This window comes from Onychostruthus taczanowskii, unplaced genomic scaffold (assembly GCF_017590055.1).
Source record: "Onychostruthus taczanowskii isolate IOZ18803 unplaced genomic scaffold, ASM1759005v1 scaffold42, whole genome shotgun sequence".
Taxonomy (NCBI): Eukaryota; Metazoa; Chordata; class Aves; order Passeriformes; family Passeridae; genus Onychostruthus; species Onychostruthus taczanowskii.
The window spans coordinates 3,247,946-3,267,734 of record NW_024501682.1 but is presented as its reverse complement, the minus strand read 5'-3'; the positions used below and the strand labels follow the sequence as shown (position 1 = coordinate 3,267,734).

At 39.5% G+C, this 19,789-nt stretch overlaps 1 long non-coding RNA gene across 1 annotated transcript in view; it reads left to right on the top strand.

Moving 5' to 3' along the window:
* Positions 1-19,789, top strand: part of LOC121340704 — a 107,234-nt gene that overhangs the window by 85,564 nt on the left and 1,881 nt on the right. The window contains exon 5 of the long non-coding RNA XR_005953345.1: positions 3,231-8,197. This is a non-coding gene — a long non-coding RNA (uncharacterized LOC121340704). The remainder of the gene's footprint in view (positions 1-3,230; positions 8,198-19,789) is intronic.

Here is a 19,789-nt window from a genome sequence, read left to right as displayed (position 1 = left end):
AGGGCTGTCCCTAATAGCACTACACACAGTTCATGGGCTGCATAAAGTCTGTGAAGTAATGTGTTAGCCTGCTGGGCAGCCCAGATTCATCTTGGGAGTTTTGTTGCTTTCCTCTAGTTTTGCCTCTGGATTGTTTGGCTAAAAAAAAAAACCAAAAAAACCAAACCCAAACAGATGTAGCTAAGAAGAATGGGAAGTTTAAGATGCTCACATGGTGTTATTGCAGATAGGTTCACAGGGCATGTGAGGATGGGAATATTTCAGTTGGAATAAGAAAAGAAGAGCCAAATGTTCAATGAGGAACACATGCTTGTTTAACTTGCACTGTGCTGACACACAGTGGAGGGCTCCACAGTACCCTTTCTAAAATTCACTCCAGTCCTCAGTAAGAAAAGTATAGATTTTGAGTACAGAGGAGGCACTCAGCAACCCTAGAAGGAGCAGCAGCTGTTGAACCAGCTACAGAGAGGGCTAACCAGAAAACACTGAATGCTGAGATCAAACAAATGAGAATGAATCAAAGAAACAGCAGGAGACAAACGAGGGGATGTAGCCCAATGCACTGCCTTGAACTCAGTTCTCTCTTACTCCATAGTGACCTGGGTTTTATCAGGAATGGGAAGTTTTCCCAAAACATTATTAGCCTTGAATGGGTATTTGATTAAATTTTCTCAATTTTTACTGAGTTATGTTCATTTGTGTTACTGAGAGAACTTGTTTTCAGCATAATTTTACCTCTCAGAAGTTATAACTATACACACTGCTACTTTTTTTTTTTTTTTTTTTTTGGCACAGAAAGGGCAAATCCACTACATGTAATTGTTAAGCACTTCTTATCTGTATTTCCTGGATAAGAATTCCAGAGCACGGCCTCTTTTGAAACTCTTCTCACCTGCTTGGGCATGATGCTGCTAGCTTAAATGTATTTCCTTCTGTTTTGAAATAAGCCATGTGAGAGGATACTCCTAATGTTCTAAGCCAAATTGATAGTGCTATGTCCTGCCCTGGGAGTCACGAGCATTTACTGTGTTCTTCAGAGATATGTATTTGCAATTAGTCATCCATACGAGGGGACTGTTTAAGACAAGCCTTTCCCCCAAAGCAGTTAATTCTTCAAAATGAAAATAATCAGATAATGAGTTCATTTCCGATTTCACATTTAATGCCAAACATTTTTGGGTAAACAAGATATGCTGGCAGAGTTCTGCTCTCATTGTATGTTTTTTATTAACTAGGAAACAGACAGTTGATTCTTATCCTCTCTATCAGCCCAAATAAATTACACATATTTTAGGAGGAGAGACTTGTGCAAACTGGCTGGCTGGTTTCAATGTGGGAGCCCATCAGCCAGTCTGTGTAAACTGCACCCAGGCCCTGCTAGCAAGAAATGAAAACCTATTAAGACGCATCTTGGAAGTCCTCCACTCAGTGGAAAGTTTTAGCACAGTAACTCATATTCCTACACCATGAAAATAAGTAGGGCAGCAGGGAGTCTCTGGTGACTTTGCCAACTCAGACAGGCCCAGTGTCGGAGCTGCTGTGCCATTCCTGCTGGCAGCCCCTTGGAAGTGCGAGGGAGCTGATGGAAGCACCTGCTGTTCACAGTGCTCAGGACAGCAGACACTTCCAGGTATTCTGGGGCTGTGTTTTAAAGAGGTTGTGTAGAGAGGTGAGAATATTGCAAAACATGGGGCCAGCAGAAGCGTTAAATGCTGTTCTCTCCTCCTGGGGCTCAGCTTTGATCAGTGGACTTGCTACAGGTTTACAGACCTGCCAAGGAGAACAGAATCTGGCCCAGAGTCTGGGGCCCCTGAATCTTTCAAAGTCAATACTTCTTTCCAGACAGGAGAAGCTGAAAAAAGAGAAATTGAAAAGATCTATTTGGAAGTGGTATTTATGACTTATCCTATGTCAAAAGCATTTAAAGAAGATTGTTCTTAAGGTGTGCTGAATTTTACCAAGAGGTCAAACGATTCACAGTAATTTCTAATTTTGAATATTGCAGATTAAAATTAAGATTGATGTTTAATGCCTATTGTACAAATAATATTCTTCTGTGCACAATGAACTTTAACATTAAGAGACCAGCCATTCATAAACAAAGCAAAACTGTCTTCCCTGTTGATCCTTTACATCACCTTAGTGCGTAGGTTGATGGTGCTTGTTCCTGTCCAAAGTGAGAAACAAGGTAAAAGCAGTCTCTGTGCTAAAGAACTCACACTGAAAAAGGAGTCAGGAGATGTACACAGACAAAAGGCAGGAGTACCAGCAGAGCACTATGGATCAGCACAGCCTAAGCCAGCAGTTAAGATTTCGAGCGGGTGTTGCAGAAAATGAGTATTTCAAGGTAAGGTTTGAAAGAGAGCAATGAGTTTATTTGTATAGATGTTTTTCTACTTTTTAAACCTAGTGAGAAACAGTGTCAGAGAAAACAGTTTGTCTGAATCCAGACTGCATTTTTAGGAAGATGTAATTGGCCCCAGAAGCCTCAGATTCAGTTGTTGGACAGAAAAAAAAGATCAGTGATTGAGATGATTGTTTTTTCTGATCTACAAAATAACCTCCATGACAACGGAGGGTGTATCAGAGCTATATGGTGCAGCTGGAGGAAGACTTTGGCTCTGGTTTGAAAACTCTAGACAAATCCCAGCTTTGACAACTTTGCTGTATAACTTCTGAGCTTTGACCAGCAGTAACCTGAGATTTTTCTGGGGTATGGAGCAGAGGGAGTCTGGTGTTCACAAAATAAAGCCAATGAACATTGTGATTTCTGGGAAAAACAATATTTGCAACGTGGGCTCCAGACAGGAGAAGCTGGTGTATTAGTAACATGTGACTGGAGGCAGTCTCAGCAGCACAGCTCTTGCTATCAAGAGAATAAAGGAGTGTCTTGAGAGAACTTCTCCCTTCCGATCCTCTCCTTAGCAGGGGAAAAGTGCAAATATTTTTCTTTCTGCTGTCATTTTGAGGATGAAACCACCATTTGGACTTTCTTAATGCAATGTTTAGCTTTCAGATGACAGAAATACAACAGTTCACAAGAACTCAGGCCTCACACATGCTAGTTAACACATTCATGGCTGAGTTAAATGCTAGGAGACTCTGAGTCACTTAAATAAGTATTTGGTAATTACAACCACTACCATACCCCACTCCCCCAGAACAGATAAATATATGTAACTATTTTATTTTTTAAAAACTTTCTCAGATTATTTCTTTTTCTCTTTCAGTAATAAGCCTGATTTGGAAAGTTATTGTCTGGGTGCTGTGTTTGCATAAAGCAAATAGCATGAACCTGCATTGTCCAGTGTTGGAGGAAAAAAAAAACCTTCACAGAAAAGGAAGGTAGTTTGCTCTTGTGAGTCATCAGGAGCTGGGTGCTAAAGGAAGGAGACGTTCCTGAGGTAAAAGTTTCTGGTATGGGGAGAAGCAGTACTTTACTGTGGGTATGGTTCCACTAGGAAATTAGGTATGTGCCCTGTTTTTGTGTTCTAAGGAGGCTGTGCTCCCTGGTAGAACGATAGTGACAGTTTGTTGCAATGTTTCAGGTTGATTTAGCCACTTCAAGCTCTATACCTGGTGTTTGAGTTTAAAGAAGTTTGAATTTGGTTAAAAGTCTACGACTTTTCCCTACAAACAATGGTTAGGTTCTGGGCCAGGTACATCCCTAATCCAAAGGTGCCTTCTGTGAACGCCTCTGAAATTTCTGGTTCACAGCTGTTTTCTCAGGAATTGTTTTGTATCCTGCTGGTCTACAGTTACAGGAACTTTAGTATTATGTGGTTTTTCAAGGAAAAAAACCTATGGTGAAGGAACACTCAGAAAAGCACCCAGCTTCTCTGCATGGTCCTTTGAGGAGCTCTACTGCAAGAAAACAAAAATGTTACACCTGAATGGAGTGGTATTTTTCTAATGGGTCTTAATGCTTTACCATCTGGTTTGCCTGCCGATTTTAGCTGTGAAGGGATGTTTGGTGTGAGCACCCCATTTCATCACCTAGGAGGGTCACCACATGGTATAACAATGCATGGTATATATTATAACCTTTTGTTGACTTCTATGCCCCTGTCACTCTAGAATATATTTTGAGTAGGAATAGCCAATTTAGACTACTCCCTTGCCCTCTCCAAGGTCTGCTGCAAAGCAAATGTCTCCCTGCTCAGACTCAACCCTGAGAGGGCCCCCACCTCCAGCAGAAATGTCCCGGGACCCGTGCCGCGACCTCCAACTAAATGTGTAGCAGTGGTTTGTCCTTCAAGTGTGAAGCCAGTAAGGACTCTCTACCACAGTTTTTGAACACATTTCCAAGTATGGCAGGGTTCAGTGGCAGGCACATAATAGGGCTTTTGGCATGTATTATACTGTGCTCAACAACTCCACTCTCTGATCCAAACATGCCCACCAAAAATAACTTCAGTGAACAGCTTTTATTTTAATTATTCCAGTGTGGAACTCATGAAGTTTTGCCAAAAATCTGGCTTGTAAAGCTTTTTGTACCTAAGCACAGAAACCCCTAGTGTGTAGTTAATCCCCCACTGGGATTTTCCTGATCCAGTCACAGGTCTATTCTGCAACCTCATCTTTCTTTACCTATCACTTGCTCTCTCTGTTCACCCTACCAGCTCCTTGAATTCTTGCCCTTTCTTGGCTTCTGTGACTGTTCTTTCCCAGCTATCTCCTCTAATTTTCTCTTTTATTGTTCAACTCCACATTTAATGGTGGATGGTGTTTTTTGGTGGTTCCACAGTATTCCTGATCTCTGCAAGGATTTCAGTGACATCAGTGTGTGGACTCCTCTCTCCTCCCTTTATTCTCTCTGTCCAACCTATTACATGGCATAATAACCAAAAAACTTCACTTTTGCCAGTGACTTGCAAACTTGCCTTTTCCTAGATGATCTGTTTCATTTCATCACTGAGGCTCTTTTCTTCCAGTCTCCTTCCCTTCTTCCCCATGTAACACATGTGTATACATTTATATGTAAAAGTCATAAAGCCAACATAAGAAAAAGGGATGTCTCTGTGGTGTGGTGGGACAAGCTACTGGGCTCTGCAGAACACTTCCAGTGCCTGAGAGGGCTGACTATGGTAGTTACTCTCTCATCTCTATGCTGGATTATTTATTTAACCTTTTCTTCATCAAACCCTAATTTGCTTTGTGGGGAAATGCAATTTAGGATATTGGTATTTAAAAAAGTACTTGCTGTTATTTTGTAAATAACCTCAGATAGTTAATAAAGTGTCCCTCTAAGAATATTAAATGTGAACAAGAAAAACAAAAAAGGTTTGATATGATGTTCAGTTTTGTTGGGCTCATTTCTTAAGCATGCCAAAAGAGAAGGAAGAGGAGGAACTCTCTAGGGCAGGATACTATAGCATGATAGTTTTCAGCACAGGTGGGGAAAATACAGGTTCAAGTGCCTGGAGGGAAGTGAGCCCGGCTCTCAGGCAGGCTGAGGGAGTGCTCTGGTTGTAACTCAATTGCTGAAAGCAAGTCTGGCAGCAACAGCACCCACTTTAGTGTTTTGGTGGAGGAGGTCTGGCTAGCATTGGAGGAGGATGGTAATCCCTGCATTGAGATAGGTGACCAAATTCCAGAGAGGTTTAAGCTAATTCTAATACCTTCTGCATTTCCCAATGGCTCGCTTGAGCAGCTCCTGCTCAGTCTTCTGTTTGGGATGCCTGTATTCTCTGCTTCCCAAACCTCTGGATCCCAGCTTGCAAGCACACTCCTGGAAGTCAGGAGATGTGGTTTTCAGCCATGTAGGGCTTGAACATTGCTTGTGTCCAGAACAAAATATTTGTCTGTATTTATGTAAATGCTTAGCTTTACAGGGTCTATGCTTGCTTACCTTGATAAGTGCTGCTAAAAATAACAATATGGACATTGTGACATTTATGTGCAGCATTCATATAACATTTGTTGCAACATCTATAACACCATGCTGGAATTTATGGAGCAAAACCATGGGGAATGTCTTTGCACTAGCTAGGAACAGACAAGACATATATTTTTGAAAGAACCCCTTTGCATTTAGGATACTTTCAAACTGCTGCTTACTAGCATTTGACTCAACCTGAAACACAGTATATAATACTAGCATTTTCATTTTGTCTCACATTTGGACTGTGCTCTGGTTCTGCTACTGTAAGTTTCTGTGCCTATGGAGTGGGGAATATGAAATTGGGGATTTTCGAAGGTCTGAAGGTCCTTCAGTGTCAAATTACTTTTGGAATTCTACTTCAGCACTTCCATAGGGCCCCAAGTATTCTTGGCAGTTTACAATAGTCCTTGTCCCAAAGCATTTAAAATACATTTCAGATGTGCTGAGAATAATAAATCTAGAAGAAGGGAGAAAGAAGGAATGCAATAATCCAGGATATAGTTAGTGTATCAGTGATTATATGGGTACACTTTAATTTATTTTTAAGGCTTAGATAGAAGGACACTTCACTTTTAATTATTTTTAATTGACTTGCATTGTGACAGCGTAAGGAATGTTTCTAGAAATCGTATTTGAATTAGAGGGTTTCATATGAACTCTGTTTTTGAAAGAAAGAGTGGCAAACACTAGACTTCATTATCCTGTAGAAAGACTAGAAACAAAATGGTTTATTCATCTTCTTCTCATAGCTACTCTTTTCCAAATATACTGATGCATTTCCCAACTGTGATTGGAAGTATAGATAACTGATAAACTCTTGCCTTATGGCTAGTGCAAAGAAAACAGAACATAAAGTTCTGCTTTATTATAAGAAGAGGGATGCTGTAACATTTGAACAAGTATCAGCCAGAAGCTGATAAAAAAAAACAAACCTAAAAACAAAAATTAAAAAAAAAAAGTGAAATAATGGAAAAGCTTCTACTTTAACAATTTAAAACTTTTAAAAAACAAAAACCCTGGATTGTGTAGATTTGGTGCCTACTCACTGGAACGTCACCAAATCTCACTTGTTTAGCTTGGGCCTCACTCAAACATAACTGGCCTGAAGCTAGTAAGCAAGCCAGCAAATGTCCTGGCTTGTAAAGAAATCTGATCCAACCCTGTAAACCAAACCCAGCCTAAGAGTAGTGGTGAGGGGAACATATGGAAAATTAATGACAGATAATAGAATGGTGGGACAGCCTTAAAGAAAAGATTGTTGTTGAGTTTATGCAACAATGCCAGATAATAGTTTCTGAATTAAGAAAGTTACAGAGTATCTCCGCAATGTTTTTGACTTTGCCAGCACTTAAGCTCTAGAAAGGGCTGCTGTGTTTCTCCCATCCCATTGCACATTCTTAATTGATACCTGTAGCTGCTGGTTCAGCTGAAGCAGCACTTTGGGAAGCACAGAGATCCTGGTCCCCACCTGTTTAAATAAATGAGAGCCTCAGGAAGAGGAATGCATTGGAATTTCCTTGGGCTCAAACTGGGCATAGCAGCAAAGGCCAGGCTGAGAGCTAGAAGCCTGCCCGAGCACTTGGAGGAGGAGATGAGGATGGTGTGTGTGCTTTCTTTTTTCCTCTGCAGACCTCCAGGCATTTTGCAGAGATAAGGTGCTTTGTGTATGATGTCACAGATGGGGAAATAGTCCCAGGGAACTCATCATTTCACAACCCCTCTCTGGTGAAGAAACTGGAAATGGAATGAATGGAAAGAATTATTTTGGCAAAAGTCTATGTATTTCTGGAATATACAAATCACGTATTTGTTTGGGTGATGGCCTGGGATGCTCATTTAGGGTAGACTTTGAAATGTGACACCTTGCGGTAGCTATTTTGTACCAAGACAAAAGTGATCCCTTTTCCCTCATTCCTCCACTTTTGTTTTATTGAAAACCAGCTAAAACCCTAACATTCTTCCTGCATGGACCCTAAAATGTCTCTCACTCCTCCCATGGCTGCATCCATCCTGCTGCACAGGCAAATTGAGGTTGCCCATTGAGAGACCCTTTAGGCCAAAAGTTGTGCAACTCACCTGTTCATTTGGGTGTTAAGAAACTCTTGTGCCATTCAATATGCTTATTTTTTCTTCCTGAACCTGTTGCCTCTGAGCAAACACAGTGGCTCAGGACCCTTCCCAGAAAAGAACTGAGGAGGCTGTGGAGACCATGCTCACTTCAGATTCCTGAAAAGCAGGCACCAAGTGTCTCTGATGTCAGCTCTGATGCTCAGCTGAGAGGACAAATGGATTTTGCCAATAAAAGCTGTTCAGGTAAGTTACTGCAACTTTACTGGAGTTTAAAGGAATATACTGAGATCAGGGTGTCAATAAACTGGTGTATTTAGTAGCTTACATTAAATAGATGATCATATTTGACCATCATAAGGATTCATACTAAGCATAAAAATAGATGTCTATAAAACTAAAAAAAAAAAAAGGAAAGCTGACTTGTATAGGACAAAATGAATATGTAACACACAAATACATAAATGTATCTTATATATAGACATACACAGTGGTAATTGTAATACCTGTAGTGCAACAGAAAGCCTTAATTATGTGTGTGGGGTGATTTAGCAGACAAACTTTTTTTTTTCCCTGAGAAGTAACTTTTAAGCCACTTCACATGGCTCAAAGAATGGGAATCAGTATCAGTGGGAAAGGGAAGAAATGAGAAATGTTTAGAAATACCAATGTTACCAAACATAAATATTTCTATTTCTGGTTTGTTAAACCTGTTTTAATTCTTTTGGGTTCCTGGGGAGGAGTAAAACAGCCTAAAGGTAAGACATATGGTGTAAAAGAATGTTTGCTATGACCTTGCCAAACCTATGAACTGACCAAGAGAGGTGATGGCTCCAGAGTGCACAGTGCATGTTTTACTTTTCTAATGTCTAGAAGATTCAATACATCTGAAATATAGCAAGAAATTTTCCTGCAGGGCAGTGGAGATGTCCTACTGACAAGAGGGAGCTGTATTCTTTTCTCATCACCTCATAAACAGTGGGGTTCTGACTGAGGATGTTAGGTAATGCTTGTGACAGACAGAACTCAAAGTGGGTATTACTTTCATTGTATAACCCTTTGAGATCTGAGGCAGTATTGTTTAACAAAGCATATTGTTTTCCCCTCCTGCTTTTACTGAGCTTTGATGCTGATTTTAGAACTTGACAGCTGTGTTTAGACTTCTCTTACAGAGATGGGGAAATAGAGATGTTTGGGGCAGCAGGCAGCGTGAACTCTGTGGAGGGAACAGAATCAAGATTTGCCTTGGGAAACTGGAACTGATCCACAATGATGAACTTCTGGCCACCCTCCTTTTGGGAGACTCCTTAGAGATGAAGGAGGTGCTGGTCCCTTGTGTCCCAACCAGAGCTGTGTGTCTCAGGGAGGGACTCATGGCCACTCAATGGTCACCATTGTTGAAAGGTGTGAGCACTAGCTAGGCACCGTGCTTCAGAGGGGTCCCTGCCTTTGCTTGGGATTGGCATCCACAACACCCCCAGGACTGCTTGATTTTCCCTGCAGTGCTCTTAATTTTTGAAGTGTTTGGGTATGAATATTTTGTGTGGCAGAATAATTAGAGTGAAAGAATAATTATTAGGAATGGTCTCTGAAAAAAGAAAAAGTCAGAATAGAATTTTTTACAGCTATTGTAATAAATGAAGAGAAAACAAGCTTTTTGTCATTAGGTTCGAATCACTAACATCAATTCTTGTAGAATTGTGTAAAGTTTGTCCTCTACGGCATAAAGAAAAGTGTATAGTTTGTTTTTACTCAGTAGCTGAGTTTATAGGCCCATCTTTGAATAATTATGGATATCTTGTTCAATATCTGAAAATTGTGATATTCTGCCATCTCTGCAGATACCAGAGGAGAATGTGTTGAATGAGTTAGTGGGACTGCACACACAAGACCAGGGACTGGGCTGAAATAAAAAATAAAAATGAAAAAAAAATTTAAAAAAAAAGGACATTCAAAACTAATAAAATAGAAGTTAGCACAATCCTATTCAAGTTCTGAATATCTAGTCTCTCCTCTCATCACCTCTCCTCCTAATGTAGAAGAAGACTGAAGAATCTTAATTCTCAACTTCTGTAAGGTACCATGCAAACAAGGGCTCTTAATAATTGTGTGTCACAATATTGTTTGGTTTTCTATTGAGAGAATGGTATTTCAATGGTGTTTGCTTAAGTCATAGCACTGAGGAGAATATTCCTGAGTTTCAGTAAGATTGTATAGAAAGGAAGGTGCAAAACCCCAGGTAGCCTCAGATATTTGTTTCTGTGATGTTTAGGTACATTCTTGTTTCCAAGACAGAGTGAATCTTATGAGCACAGAGCCCTAGGCAGCTTCTACAGTTTCTCTGTAGAAGCACCACCTCCGCAGACCATGAGCACAGACCATTGTGCTGTAAAAAACTCCTCCCACTCTGATATGGCATGTCCTCAACATTGTTTTCTCACCTTCTTTCCAGAATTCATTTGCCTTTGGCAGCTGATGGATGTGGCACAACGAGCAATCCTTGCCATCCATTGCACACACTTGAACACACTTTGAATTAATTTTTAACTGGGTATCAGAAACAAAGATAATTTAATGGCTACAACTTTTAACCATTTTACAACTGATCAGTGTAGCAGGAGTGTAAAATCAGTATATTTCTAATCCAATATAATATCGTTTGTTATGGGTCAGTATCATTTGTATCCTATATAAATGAAAATTAGAAGTTCAGAGGCTTTATTTGAGCACTGAGTCCAACCTGCATTTATTTTCAAAGAACAAAATGTACTACAGGATTTTCACTTCTAACATAAGATGCTAAACCATATCCCTATAACTTAGCCCCTAGGTTTCAGTCATTTTAGAGAAGAAAAATCTAAAAATTCTTAGAGTATTTTTTGTCAATTTAGAACCAGATCCGAATTTCATTGCTTGCACAATTCTTCATTTTCAAACCACTGTGTTTGGTAGAAATGTCTGGAATGTGGAGTATTGTATGTAAAAATAAAGCAAAACAATTCTTAATAGCCACTCTAGCATTTAGTTAAACAACATCCCATAACTAGACCATTCTGGAAGTAGGGAGTAGTGAGGATGGGAGAAGTAGTGAAAGAAAAAAACATTAGGAGTAAAACTGGATATACAGTGGCCAGAATTAATCACTCTGAGGTTTGGAACAAAGATGAAAATATAAATTAAACAAAACTGCCTTTATTCCATAAAATACATAAAATGTTAGTGCAAGAATTCAGGGGGTGCAGTGTTTATTTCCCAAGAAAACTGTATGAAAGGCCAGGAAGCCTCTTCTGCTTGGTTAGCCTTATACCAAGGATCAAAGCAGAAAGGTATCTCATTTCGATGTATAACTTTGAAGTGTTTTCTAAAGAATTTCAGAAAATGAGCCTTAGAGTAGTTCTTACCAGGCTGCCTTGCATCAGAAGAATAAGTAAAAACTAGAATGTCTCTTTGCTGCAAGATGTACCAGTACTGTATTGTTCAAAACTTCTTCATCTGTCTCTAGTAATTCTTGGTTTGTGAAGACCAAGAGTCAGACAGGTTTTTTATTGCCTTGGGATATTTTTTTTTCCTCTGCTTTCATAAACATTCCATATGCTTCTACATCCATGTCTTGTTTTCAATTTTAGTGAAGGTTTTTATTTGGAGTCTCATAAAATTCTAATTTATTGCAGCTTCTTTTTATAAAATGCAGAGGGGAGGAGGGGAGTATTGAAATAGCATGTGCAAGGCAGTTCCAAGGAATGCATTTGAGAATTTATAATGTTGAGCATTTTATCAACCCATGCTTCAGTTATTGGCAACTACTTTTCCTAACTCTCCAACCTATGAACCTGTGATCTCATGGTGTGTGTGTAAGACATGTCATAGCAGTCTATTTAAGTAAGAAAGTCTTCTTTCTTGCTTATGCAAACTGTCTGCATTTTCAGAGAGTGAAGAGAAATCAGGTAAAAGGGCCTGCCCAGTACATTATGTGCTCCTACAGCTGTCAGTTCTCACTGTCCTGTTGGGGACTCATTTCCATCAGTGTGTACTATTTGCTAAATACTCATAAGAAATAAGATAGGAGTGATATATCCCTCTAGAAGTCCCAGATGACAGCTCACCCTTTCCTAGAGTAGGAGCAGAGCGTTTGCCTTTGGGGGAGCAGGGATACATCCAGGCTTACTTACTTGTGCTCTGTTCTGATTTGACTCAGGACCAAACTGAACAAAAAGGAACAAAGTATTTCTCAGCAGCAGAGCTGTTTTTCTTTACCTCTCTCTCATGTAAAGTTGACCAATCTAAATGAAAGACTCATACTTCAAATAGTGAAGAATTGTGGTGCTAATTTATTACCATGGTTCAAAGTTACTGTGAAATTTCAAGTAGTCTTCAGCGGAATTAACACAACCTTTTTTGGGCAAGGAACTACATCACTTTCACATAACTAAGTGATGTGCTGAAAGCATCTGTGAAAACAGCTTTCCAGAGTTAAGGGTATAGTACAACGTACATAGAAGGTATCATCAGGCAAACCAGTAGTTTTTTTGTGCACATGACAGATGTACTTTTGCTTATGTTGTATGTTTGCTATACATGTAAACATATATATGTACACACATGCAGGTATTTTCTGAACATATTCTTCTTTGTGAATGTGAGCCTCTTCCCACTCTGAACATGTTGTGGTATATAAGTACATCACTTGTGATGTTTAAATATTTGGGGAGAAGACCCTCCTGGAAAAAGTTCACAGGGGTGGGTCAACCTAAGTACTGAAAGAGAAATTCAAGTCCTGTAGCACATTCGAAATCTATTCTTGCAGGAGCTGTAAGGAAATATGAGAGCTGCTCTGCTGGAGAGAAACTGCTGGGCACTGGAACTTTTTTTTTTTCTCCTCTAAGTAAAACATAGAATAGGCTTTTAACTGCCTTTTCTCCATACTAGCTACTTAACCTGTTCACTAACATTAAGGAAAAGAAAGGAAAATTCCAAGAAAAATTCCTATTCAGAGTAAAAAATATAAATTAAACCAAAGTGCGCAATGCACACCCTTTCTTTCCTTCCTGTTTTGTTTGGTGTTTTCTAACTCGGCTTTTTGGACAGCTGAATGGGGGCTGGGAAAGTGTTTACAATATTTTCACATGATTGAGATGGCAGAGTTCTTGCACTCTGTGAAAGGCCTTCTGTTTTCAGATGGCATTGAAAGTTTACCGTCTTTCCAGACAAAAGGAAGAGAGCCCGTTGCCAGCGGATGAGTAATGGGCATGGCCTCCGCACAATACCTCCTATCCAGTCCTAAATCTACATGGTGTTCTTAGGCTTCCCGGCTTCTCCAAAGCAACCTTTGTCTCTGCTCTGAGAGACCAAAACTGCTCATTGGGCAAGTGGGGATGTAGCCAAGAGGGGAAGGCTCAGTGACAACAGTTGCTCAGTGCTCAGTGCCCAGTATCTGCCTCCTTACCATGCCACTATAATAGTTGGGAACCCGTCAACAATTGAGCATCTTCTATACAAATATGTTGCAGACCATCTGTATAGTTTTCAGTTCCAGAAGATTCCAATAACTCACTAAGTTTTAATACTATTTTTTTTTCTTCTTGTTAATCTGATGGGCTGCCCTGAGATAAGTGATAAAAGCAAAAGCCTGACATAATTTCTTCGGAGCTAAACTGCAACTGCACAGAAGTTGCCAATTCCTGTATTTGTTTTTTTTACAAGAAACTTGAAGCAGGCCTTTTCCACTGTTAACAATCTTTAGGTTTTGTCATCTTTTTTTTTTTTTTTGGTCAGAAAAACATTTTGGTGAAAATGATTGCTAACATAATCTTAGAAAATATTTGAACAGGCAGTTCTGAAGTTTTTCCAGAGACTTGGTGTTATAGAGATCCAGTAGGTAATTTTTTTTTCATTTCTCTTACAAAACTTCCTAGAGCTTGTCTGTTTGGAATTTATCTAAATGTGTATATGTGTATATAGGTTACCTATGCGTGGGGCATGTATGTGTGTGTAAGCATGTCTCTGTGTACCTGTCTAAAAGAACTTGCATTTCACTGTGCTGTAGAGGGCATGAAGAAGAGCTTTCTAAGAATTAACTAAGCGTTCATTAACTGCACTTAATTTTGACTGTGTTCTTGGCTAAGAAATGTCAGTATTAAGTTCTTATTCTTTCATGCTAATTTGGTGTTGCATAGCGACTCGTGTATTGTTGTCAGGAAAATAGAAGCAAAGACGTAAGAGAGACAGGATTTCTTAAGGGTTGGTGTAGCTGGTATCAGCTATTTACTGACTAACCTGTAGTAACCTGTAGTGCTTGACAGTCCTGGGTACACAAGCAATGCATTAAGGTTATTAGCAAAACAATTTTCTAAATTACCTGAATGGAGCTTTCAAGGTAACTGATTCTTTCCTTTGGGCTTTTTTTCCTTCTCCCCCTCCCACCCTCCTTTTTTTTTTTTTTTTTTTTTTTTTTAAGGAGTTAACAATCTAAAGGAGCATTAAAATAATCTGGCTTAATTTCCCCTGCTGAAAGAGCAAGTCAGCTGAAATTGAGACATTTTGCTGAAAAGCGGGGGGAAAAAAACAGGTAGTTTTTGTTTTAAAGGGCATGACCATACACATTCTACTCTGGTGCCTTTAAAGGGAACTTCCCTGTTTAAATGCCCTTGAGCAGAGAAATACCAACACCTCTTAATTGTTTAATACATTACAGCCTAAAATATTTACAGAAGTGCTTTCCAAGTACTTCACTGTTCCAGGTGCTTGGTCCTGCACCTCCTAAAATAATAGGCTATTTCCCCTCAGTTTTCCTGTGCTTGGTGCCACAATGAAACATATGCTCTGTATCAAGGGAAGGGGAAGTGAGGGAAGTAAGTGGGATGCCTGACATTGGTGCTGGTGCTTGCGGCATACACAGACCTCTCTGTTTTGCGTCACAGAGCTGCTAAAGAAGGAGAAAATAACATGGCTTGTACTTGTGCTCTAAGGTCCAAGGAGAAAAATATCATATTGTTAAGCGTTTGAATGTCACTCTGCACAAAGACCCCTTATCACTGTGTCCTCTGAGAAGCATCACAAAAAGTATAATAATCAGGAAGGCTGGACATACACCGGTGCACAGCACAGCTGTCTTGCAGCTGCCTTAGGGCCATGCTCCAAAATGTATTTATTCTTTCATGGAGGTGTCATGAAGCCAAAGTCTGATGTCTGTCACATGTAACCATGTTCCAGACTGAAGCACAAAGATTATTTGGAAAAAAAATTATGCCTTATTTTGTTCCAATAGGGATAAAGTAAGATACAGTTTTCTTGGCCTCTACCTAAATAATTTCTTTTTCAACTTGCTTAGCCAAAATGGACTGAGGCTTTTCCCCACTCGAGAAATAAATCTAATACAGAGTGCTTAGGGCTCCCTGGGTTCTGTGAGACTCTGCCATGACATATCAGGATTTGAGCTGTGCTGTCAGTCTTATCAGCACATCCATGGGCTGCGCAGTGCAGCCATGCCCCCAGCACGGATAACCCCATGGACACTGGGTGAACCTGGGCAGGCAAAGGGACTTAGTCTGGAAATGCATACTCAGAAAGTTCCTTCTCCTTCTCGAAAATCCTCCCTACTGTGCAAATGCAGGCTAATGAAAATAGTTTAAAGAGCTGGGGTCTCAAACCCTTCCAATAGTTCTGTGTAAGGGAGCAGCAGCTGGATGGTTTCCAGTAAGGAGCTGGAGGGAGAGAGGCTCTGTCTGGCCCGAGGGAGGAGATAATGTGGAGTTAAACAATTCTGTGAGAGTGGAGGACTGAATCTTTCCGTGGCTGCAGTTTCCATCAAGCACTTCCCAGCACAGTTGCCTGCCGTCCCTTTGAACCCACGTCTCCCATGTGACAGAGCAGTGATCTGGCTGCTGAGCCACTAGACTAATATTGTTCTTTTAATCTCACAAAAATGTGTTATAAAAGAGTTGGATTCACATGAGAAATTAAGTGTAAGATCTGTCCTCATAAAGACATTATACCATGAATGCTCTCTTTCTGCTGGCTGTAAGAATAGGTGGCTCAAGGGTGAAAGGGTAGCATTTACATTTAAATACACCTATTGGAATTGCACAAACAGAAGGCTAAAGCTACTGCTCCCTCTCTGAATGCTTTTAGAGTTTGCAGCTTCTTTTTTTTTTTTTTTTTTTTTACCTAATCAAAAAGGGGAAACGAGATGCTTAAGAACCCATAAAATAATGTAAAGGAGGTCTTTGTCCCAGCAAGATAAATGGATGAGCCTTTTCAAAGTAATTATTTCACTTTTTTTATCTGTATGTGCCACTCAGGAGGCAAAATCCAGATTTCAACCAGAGCTTTCTCTGCTGTTACACTAACTGGTAGTGCTGGCTGGGTGGATGCTGTTTACATTTCCCAGAGAAAATGAAATGCACTTTTTTTTTTTTTTTTTTTTTTTTTTTTGTATCTGCCAAACCCAAATATACCCTGTAATAAAACAGAAAGCTCCTTAACATCTGGAGAAAACAGAACCTGAAACAGAGTGGAAAGTGTATTTAGTGCAAGGGTAGCCTGGCAGCCATAGTGCAAGCTCAGTGAAACCTTTGAAATGCACCTGCTTGACCCAAGCCAGAGCTTATTCCCTTTCCACTCCAACATCTTTCTGTACAGTGACAGAGGCTTATGGGCTGGAGGTGCAAAAACTCTGGGCTTAGCTTTGCTCTTTAGGATTTCTGATTGAAGAAAAGAACAAAAAAAAAAAAAAAAAGAAAAAAAAAAAAAAAAAAAAAAAAAAAGAGAAAGAACCCAAGTTTATTTTCCTTGATATTTTCTTCAAAGTTCTGATGGCTCTTTTATCATGATTTTCCACTATGACAGAAGGTCCAAAACCAAAGTGCATTAATAAATGCCTTATAATTACAATGTAGCTGGAAATCAGAAATCAGGAGCTCCGTGCTGAACAATTTTTGCACATACTCCCTGATATGTATTAAATTACTACACAACATATAGCTAATAACACAAATCATTAAATATGTTCCAGACACCTCTGAACATTTAAGAAATCCAGATCTGGATGTGCCAGTTTCTTAATAATAATTTAGTTTCTTAATAATAATTTTTCCATTGAATATGTATGCGAATCTGCTATTTTTATATATAACTTGGACAGTGGTGAATACTAAGTATATGCAAACAGAAATAATCCAATGATATGAACTTTGGAATCTCTGCAGAGGAAAATGATCCCATCATCAAAATACATTCAAAGAAAGGAAGAATGAAGGAATCCATAACACCATGGTCAGTATCCCTTTATGGGTCCTTGTTTTTAGAGCATATCTGACTGTATTTTGTTTGGGTTTTTTACAGTTTTGGCCTCTACAGCACTGAGTGTCTGTATAAAACAAAACAGCGTGTCCTTTGGTCTTCCTAGTCTAGCAAGTACTAGTCCTCCTAGTAAGTCTTCCTAACTTTTATGGTCTAAACAATAATGGTGCTGAATAATTTTTTCCTGTATATTTTCTTGATTTTTAATAATTTTATGTCAACTACTCATCAGTCATCTTTTTTTTCCAAGCCAAGGAATCCTCTCCATGGATGGTCCATCCTCTCCTAAACTCTCCATGTAGAAAAGCTTTTCTACATGTCAGATAATCCTTGTTGCACCCTGCTTTAGCTCTTCTCCTTCTGCTATGCCTTCTTGGAGGTGAGGGGTCAGGGGTGTGCTCAGTATTCACTCTGAATATCCTCAACATTGTTATTCTTCCCCTCAAAAGGACTCTTGAAGCGCTGTGTGCTGTCTGACTTCTAGTGAGCATTGGCATGACATTCTCCTGGAGTTTAAAGGTCTATTTTAAGGAGGACTTATCCTCATGGCCCAGGGATTCATAGGGCCGTATTACCTGAATTCAGAGGATTTTATGTTCTCTGCAGGGTAGTTGAGACAACCTAAATTTCATACCTGTGTTTTGAACTTACAGTGGAATGAATGTGCCTCGCAGCTCCTGAAGGAGAAATCCCTCCCAGCAGCCAACAGTCAATATTACGTGCCTCAGCCCATTGAAAATTTAACAAAAAATTATCTTCTGAGTAATAAAATAGAAAGTAAAGCCTGTATTCAAAAAGTAGGGGGGATGGAAGATGTTCTGAGGATCTGGTTCTTTGCCTCAGTTTCCTGTTTTCAGTAGTAGTGTAACATAAAATGAAAAGTTTTTTCCAAGAAAAAGAACCAGAATCAATCTACTACCACTGTTTGAGAGGTAAGTAATTTTTCTTGTTTCTGGAGAAACCTTGTCAGGTTTCTCTTCCAGGTCAAAGAAGGAAGCTTGTAGTTACTTTTGGGTTTTCATATAATTAGACTGTGGTCAGAATATGGTGCAAGTTGCTGTTTGAGGTTAGAATCAGACACCTCCATTCAAATTCAGGCAATATTATTGGATATGGGCAGAGAAGTTACTGAAAGTTAGAAGTTACTAAAAGTCTAGTATCATGAAATTATATCAAGCATAGCTCAGCTACAATCAAATATTTATTTCCTAGTTTGAGGCTCTCATTTTATGCTTTGAATGAATAAAATACAGCCTGATCAAACACAGGTTGTGAGACAAGTGCAAGCTCTCCTCAGAGGTTAACAACCTGATTTCTCTCTCACACCAGTTTTACGGTCATTTAGCTCCATTGACTTTGGTGGAATGAGTCCTGATTTACAGCATTGCTTCAGTGCAGGTTTAAAGCTGTGCTACACAGTAGCAGTGCTGGTGTCAGGTCTCTGTGAGCAAAGTGTCTTTGCATTGTGCTTGCCACAGTAGTATCAGTTCTGAGGCCATAAAAAAGATAATTTTTTAAATCTACACGCATAGAGAACATATTTTGCAAAATTCTTTTGGTTTCTTATTTGTGGCATTATTTTATAATTTAATATTGATTGTGATGTTATTTGGGGTTTTTTTTTCCTCCAGTGATTTGTCACTTACTGAGGTAATCCTGGGGTTTCAGATCAAAAATATAGGTCAGAGGTTTACTAAGTCCATATTTGTGCATAATTTTTGTTGGAATACCTACCATCAAACGGAAATCTAAAAAATGCTGTTAAATTTGAAAACAGAAGCCCAGGAACTAAAAATATAGAATTAGTAATTTTAGGCGTGACTTGGAAAATAGTTAACCTCCTGTCATCTCTCCTACATGTGATTATAAGTTTGCACACAATGGACTACCATTTCTTCAATTTAATGTGCACCACCATAGGAGGTCTCCTGTGCTGCTTTTCTTACCTCATATTGACTTCCTAGTGTAGAGTAGGCAGGAAAAAACATCTGAGTGAATGCATCTGATCAAGCAATGAGAATCTGTGCTCTTAGCTTGACTCATGTTGAGACAAAATACTGTGGGAAAGCTGAGCAAGCTGAACACAATAAACTTTCAGTCTGCTTCTCTGCTAGGTAGATACAACCTTCCCTGCTGGAGTTCTCCTTTAGGCTCTTAAGCTCCTGTAGGCTTATTTTAGGAGGGTATGGAAGAGCACATGTGCTTTTGATGTCTCTCTGGTGTACTGCTTATATTGCCAGTGTTCACTTTTCAGAGTCCTTAGTCTGTCACTGGGAAGCTGTAGAATGATCTTCCTTGTGAGCCAGCCCTTGTCTTCTTATCCAGTGCAATGGCCATTTTCTCTGGAGAAGAGATCTGCTCTCTTTTCTTTCCCCTTAACACAATCTGAAGTGTGGTAGGAACATCAGGAGGGCAGGGCAGAATTAAAAAGAAGGATTTGTTTCCTGAGAGATGGCATTGTTTCTCAGTTCCCAGCAGCAGAAACTTTAAACTAATGACCTTTCCAGAACATGTAAGCCAGCTGAGCCCGACTCATGCTCG